The sequence below is a fragment of the Triticum urartu genome, chromosome 7 (genome assembly GCF_003073215.2).
Source record: "Triticum urartu cultivar G1812 chromosome 7, Tu2.1, whole genome shotgun sequence".
Taxonomy (NCBI): Eukaryota; Viridiplantae; Streptophyta; class Magnoliopsida; order Poales; family Poaceae; genus Triticum; species Triticum urartu.
In genome coordinates, this window is record NC_053028.1 from 245,877,110 (window position 1) to 245,884,161 (window position 7,052).

Below are 7,052 nucleotides of genomic sequence, written 5' to 3' on the forward strand. Positions count from 1 at the left end.
CAGAAACAGAGAGAGACAGAGAGACAGATCCAATCTCGGAGGGGCTCTCGCCCCTCCCACGCCATGGAGGCCATGGACCAGAGGGGAAACCCTTCTCCCATAGGGAGGAGGTCAAGGAAGAATAAGAAGGAGGGGGGCTCTCTCCCCCTCGCTTCCGGTGGCACCGGAGTGCCACCGAGGGCCATCATCATCACCGCGATCTACACCAACACCTCCGCCATCTTCACCAACATCTCCATCACCTCCCCCCCTCTATCTACACCGGTCCACTCTCCCGCAACCCGCTGTACCCTCTACTTGAACATGGTGCTTTATGCTTCATATTATTATCCAATGATGTGTTGCCATCCTATGATGTCTGAGTAGATTTTCGTTGTCCTATTGGTGGTTGATGAATTGCTATGATTTATTTAATTTTCTTGTGGTTATGTTTCTATCCTTTGGTTCCCATCATCACTATACCACAACACCGAATTGGGGGCAATTAACTGCCGGGAGAAATACAAGAATGAGGGCAAACCATCTGCCAGGGATCTTGTTACTGCCGGTAGAAGTACATAACGGCGGAGAAACTGCCGGTAGAAGTTAATCAGCAAGGGCATGCACACTGCCAATAATAATGTCCACATCTTAGGTCATGAAAACTGCCGAGAGAACTGAACTATGACCCACTATCTGTCGGGCCTGCCTGTGGCGCGAGCCCAAAATAATATTTGGCCCAAACGCGCGCTGGCGCGGGAGAGCGCGTGACATTTCCACTCAAAAGAATTACAGCCACCGCTCAAAAAAGAGAAGAATTAGAGCCACCACACGACCTGTTCTCCCCCAAATCGGCCCCTCCCTAGACCTCCTCCTCGACCGCCGCCGCCGCCCCCTCTGCCGTTGACCACGCCCTCCGCCTCCCCCCCCTTTGGTTGACCTGTACGACCCCATCGGGATCTATGGCGGCGGTGCTTGGATCTCGGCGTCGCCTCCCTCGATACGCCTATGGTGTGCGAGGTCATCGTTGCCTCCCTCCCTTTGACACCACCACCAGATCTGGTCGACGATGCCGGTCGCCTCCATCTCTTCTTTACAGTCCATCACGCCGACGAGCATAGGCCCCCACCACGGCTTCCTCCCCGCCAACGGAAAGCGTGGTGTCCCATCTCTACTATGCTGGTACAATACTTTCCTCAGATCCGTCTTGGTGGAAACCCGATGCAGGTGAGATCTTCCTTACCAAGGATGTTAATCTTTTCTTCTCTGCTCGATGAGAACTCATGGTACTCGTTGTCCAGTTCTCCGTACGAAGGCAGATTTTTCCCTTCCAGCGAGTTACTACTGAGCGTGTTCCTTATTGTTTTTTTCCTTTTCCTACCAAATTGATGCAGGTGCTATTAGTGAAAGGATTGGAGACTAGTTCTAGCAGTGGTTGGTTTGTTCGAGGAATTCCTGGTGCTCGTGATTAGTAAAGGGTTTCAGCCCAGGTTAGTGTATATTTCATTTTGTTATCTTAATATGCAAGTATATGTGCCTACTTCATTTGCTTGTATCCATCCTTCTTAGTACATGCATCGGTCTTTATTTATTCAGGTTCAGACATTGCGCAACTGAAGACTGTGTATACTAGTCAAAGGCACGAGCTATGCACGTGTTCTTCACTCACTCATCTGTTTATTTGAGCAACATTTATTTTCAGACGGGAGTAGTATGTATGCTGTTGAGTGTTAAATCCCGTCCAAAGGATTGGCAAGTTGCTGCTTCAAAAATTGGTAGATACAAACGATTAGTGCTCTGTACAAGCTAGTTGTTTATAGAAGGAAGGTTACTCTAGTCATCGTTGTTTCCCAATCATAGCCACAAAAGATCTTGAATAGCAAAGTTTCACCAGTGGGCCCATTTGGAACCGTCAGGATTCCAGAAAGGTCCTGGAGTCGTTTTGGCGCTTGCCCATACATAGCAAATCTAAGAAATGTCAACCATTAGATCTCTTGGGCAAGGTACTGATGAACGGTGGATATTCATTTTATGGAACAAATCAATGACTTGTATTTGCTCTGGAGTCTGGGCGGACTGCTAATCCAAATTCAAAAAATTATGTACTATAGTAGTAGGGGAATGTAGTGCTCTATAAAGTTTTTGGTGCCACATCTGAAAGAGCTAAATTTATAGACATGAGTGTGGATTTGATATTAAAAATTTCTCTACAAAAGTAGCTACTTTTCCTGCCCTGATTTACCATCTAGCTAATTGTTTCATAGGAGTTCAATACTGAGGTAACATTTTTTTTCTCTCAAACTTGTGCTTGAATGTACCAATGAAAATGCTCTTCACAACTCTAATTCTTGGTGCCAATGGGTATTCTTCCATTTACTATGATTAAGTGCTCTTTGTCCTAATTCTGGATGTTAAAAGAAAATGAACTTTGACTAATGAACATGTAGTTGGAATGAACAAGTACCCTTGTTTATCTCCATTGATCGATTGATGTCAGATCATTTAGTTCACTCGTTATCATGCACATATACTTGTACATGTAAGAAAAGCAATCAGATAGAGAATCTCTTTCTGTCTCTTCTGTGTTTGCTACAAATATATACTAAAAGTGGAGTACTGCTTCTAGAGTTTAAAGATTTGAACTTGCAAAAGTGTTAGTTCTCTGATATTAAGTTTATTATTTATGTACTGTGAAAGTTGTTGTCTGAATGTGATATACCCATATATTATATAAAGAACAAGTTCACATCGGTACCAAAAATTATGCTTAAACTTTCATGCCATCTAATAGATAGTAGTTTGTGTATACTTTTCAACTTCACAAGCATTGCAGTAACTACATTGTCACAGGAAATTAGATATTTTGAGAAGCTTCTACAAGATCTTGATATCATTTTTGTTCTATCCCTTGATCCTGTGCTTGAGAAGGTGCTTCCCTAAATTGCACAAGTCCGAAAACTTGTACGTGATTTGATGTTCTTCTGGTGGTCACACTTACATCCTTCAAGGATCATCCTTATCAGTTATTATAGTAAATTTGTCGATTTAGCGTTGTAATTGCTATTTGCACTATTAGGAGTATCTCCTGGAAAAAAATCTTCTATAGACAAACGTGACTAATATATGTGTGTTGTGTTAGATATAGATTTGGTTATGAGTTACTGCTTTTTGTGGTCATGGGGAAATTAATCATTCCAGGATCTCAACATTGTAGTATTTTGCACAAATTTGTGAAGTTCAACGCCTTAGTGTCATGGCTCAGGACTAAATGTTCTTGAGTTATCACATCAAAACTTGAGATGTGAAAATAAAACTACTTTTGCTTACTTGATTCTTTTGAGCGTGCATATGAAACAATGGTTATCTATGTCGCTTGCCTGTGCTATCAGCTACTATGATCTATCTTTCATACTTATATACACATTATGCTTGGACATGTGTTGTTTGTGTGAAAGGAAACATCTAGTATTTTGTAATGCTTGAACTCAGGGTAATCACTCCTTAAATATTTCTCCATTTAATCGAGTAAGAACAGTTCTTCAGAACATTTTATCATTTTCATCTTTAGACATCTTGCTAGGAAGCACCAGGGAATGTTTGCAGTTTTGATTTATATTGTACGTAAAGGACTGTAGATATGCTCTCTGCCAGTGAAAACTTCTAGATGATCTATGCACTATGGCAGTGCCGCAGTGGATACTTCTAAATGACTGCGCACATGTTTTTATTAAGTCTTATCAGTATAGGGAGTTCAATAATCTTTTGGTGCTAAACAAGCGGATGCTACAACTGAATACTAAATCATTAAAACGTTGTAGGAGTTTTACAAGCAAGCTTTGGGTAAAAAGATTTTTGTATTGTGCTGTTTATTCCCATTAGTCGATCGATGTGAGATCATCTAGTTCAACTGTCATCATGCACATATACTGTTACATGGAAGAAAAATAACTAGCTAGAGAACTTATTTATGTCTCCTTTCATTTTGCTGCTAAGACAGACTGAAAGTGGAGTACTCTTCTAGAGTTTAATTGTTAGTACATGCTGATTTTATAAGGTTGGGGTCTTCAATCTAGTTTTTACTCAATAAGTTACTGTTTCTTAAGAATAACATGAAGCATGGATTCTTATATGTTCCATGTATTATGTCAGGGCAAGTAATTATCAGCTGAGCAAAGGCTACAAGATGCTAGGAGGAGAAGTTTGAATGGAGGCAGAGAGTACACTAGGTAAGTCATATATCCAACCTGAACTTGTTTACTCATTTTTTATTTTTGTTCTAGTCTGAGTCCAAAAATATGGCTTGACAAATGGGGGTGACATTCTATACACATGTGCACATCTACCATTCATGCTTGTGAAGCACTTTTAAAAATAAAATGAATATGGCCAAATTTGGGTTCCAAGTTTTGCCATGCTGTCATGACTTCGTATTAGTTTGCCCCCTTCAACATATAAAACTATGAACCTGGCCATATTTTATTTGGAACATTTAGATGATGTGTCAGAATGAAAACAAAAGGCAACGATGAGAAGGAAAACAAACGGCAATCTACTTACATCTGATGTGTAAATTCTAATGTGCCAAAAATTTCTCTTTTCAGGAAATAGAATGGAAAAAGGAAGAGAAGACAATGCTGAAGCACAAGAGTGAGAGGCTAGCGGAAGTTAAAGCAATAAACTATAAGAATTTTGAATGATTATGGCCTCGTGTTGTTGGGAACATTACAACCATGGGGAAAGCTAATTTTGGTTGCTAGTTTAGCATAGAACACTATATGCTCATTTTGGTCGTGTCGCATCCAAAAACATATGTAATTTTCCTTTTGTTGCACAACACCCTTATATATGGGCGTTTCTAGGAACATATGTATTTGGTCGTTAATTTCATTGAATGAAGTTAAGTTTTACGATGAGGTCCATATGTGAATTATGAAATAGTGTCATTTGTCTTGATGACCTGGAAAAATGAATGCATATTAAATTAGCGATTTGTTGCCCAGATCAATTTGCTTTTGCTAGTGAAATCAATGTGATGGCATATGAATTGCCGGTTAAACAAGCTTGCGCCGGCTGTTACATTGCCACTAAATGTAGTTTATACGCCACGGCAAATCTGCCGGGAGAAAATAAACTGCTGGCAAATAAATGTGTGGGGGCAGTATAACTACCGGGAGAAGTTTATCTGCCGGGAGAAGTAATTCCCGGCAGCCGTTCTCGTGGCAGTTCTATCTGCCGGGAGAATTGCTCTCCCGGCAGTTTATCTACCCTCTTAAGGGGTTTCTCCCGGCAGATTACATGCCATTGCTTTGGTGTTGTGGTGTAGTGATATGAGCGCGCGCGTGGTTCACACCATAGGGTTAGTTGTATGTTGATAGGACTATGTATTGGAGGGAAAGAGTGACAGAAGCTTCAACCTAGCATAGAAATTGATGCATACGGGGTTGAAGGGGGACCAATATATCTTAATGCTATGGTTGGGTTTTACCTTAATGAACATTAGTAGTTGCGGATGCTTGCTAATAGTTCCAATCATAAGTGCATAGAATTCCAAGTCAGGGATGACATGCTAGCAGTGGCCTCTCCCACATAATACTTGCTATCGATCTAGTAAAGTAGTCAATTGCTTAGGGGCAATTCCGCAACTCCTACCACCACTTTTCCACACTCGCTATATTTACTTTATTGTTTCTTAATCTAAACAGCCCCTAATTTTTATTTACGTACTCTTTATTATCTTGCAAACCTATTCAACAACACCTACAAAGTACTTCTAGTTTCATACTTGTTCTAGGTAAAGCGAACGTCAAGCGTGCGTAGAGTTGTATCGGTGGTCGATAGAACTTGAGGGAATATTTGTTCTACCTTTAGCTCATCGTTGGGTTCGACACTCTTACTTATCGAAAACTATTGCGATCCCCTATACTTGTGGGTTATCAAGACCTTTTTCTAGCGCCGTTGTCGGGGAGCAATAGCGTGGGGTGAATATTCTCGTGTGTGCTTGTTTGCTTTATCACTAAGTAATTTTTATTTGCTGTTCTTAGTTGTTTTCTATCTTTAGTTATGGGTAGGAAAAGCAAAATACCAAAAAAAATTAGTTGTACCTACTGAACCAATGGTTGAAGAACCACTCAAAATCTATCACACTGCTGAAGCTTATTACTTGGATCATCTTCGATCCCTTTGTGCTCGTGCCGAAACCCCAACTAGCTTAGTTGAGGGCAAATCTTTAGATGAGCATGCTTGTTATGCGCGACACCGTATATCTGAAAAAGGGAAACTATTATGGGGTTAAATTCAACGTTTGCAATGCTATGCTTGGAATTTGTGTGAAATATATGATTTTACTTGTTGTTCTGAAAACCCTAAGAAACACCTTCCCTATCAATGTGAGTTTAGTGATAATGGAATCGTATCTTCGTATGTTAAGGGTGTTTATAATTACTATGATGTTCAACAAATTGAAGAATTTGTTGCTTTTAAGGGTGCTTTTGAAATTGCTTCTTTGATTGAAAAGTATGATGCTACTCTTCACAAATCTCAAAATTTTGCCATATTTTTAAATATTGCTATGATAATTATGCTTCTAATGCTTATGTTAAACCATATATTGAGAACTACTCCGCCGTCCAAGAAGAGACTAATATTTTGCAGGAGTCTATGGAAGAAGAAATTGATGAAACTGTGAGCTCATTGGATGAAAAAGATGATGAGGAGAGCGAAGAACAAAAGGAGGAAGAGCGGATTAGCTACCCGTGCCCACCTTCTAATGAGAGTAACTCTTCAACTCATACATTGTTTAATTCCCCTTCGTACTTACCGAAGGATGATTGCTATGATGACTATTATGATCCCATTGATTCTGTAGCGACCAGACCTCAAACAGTCTGATCTCTGTGCTCCGGTGTCATCCCTGGATCAGTAATGCTGACACCACACAGTACTCGGAGGATTTATAGCAGAGTAGCAATCACACACTTATTACATCGAGTGTCTCAAAAGAGAACTTATTACAATAAATATGGCTTAAGGCCATCTAATAACGATAACAGCGGAAGGCTTGGAAGATAAGTGAG

At 40.3% G+C, this 7,052-nt stretch overlaps 1 long non-coding RNA gene across 1 annotated transcript; it reads left to right on the top strand.

The window, feature by feature from the left end:
- Positions 1 to 780: 780 nt before the first annotated feature.
- On the top strand, positions 781 to 4,909 carry LOC125525106. Its single transcript, XR_007291150.1, has 4 exons — positions 781 to 1,206; positions 1,374 to 1,469; positions 1,576 to 4,205; positions 4,581 to 4,909. It is a non-coding gene; the product is annotated as an uncharacterized LOC125525106 (long non-coding RNA).
- The last annotated feature ends 2,143 nt before the right edge of the window (positions 4,910 to 7,052 follow it).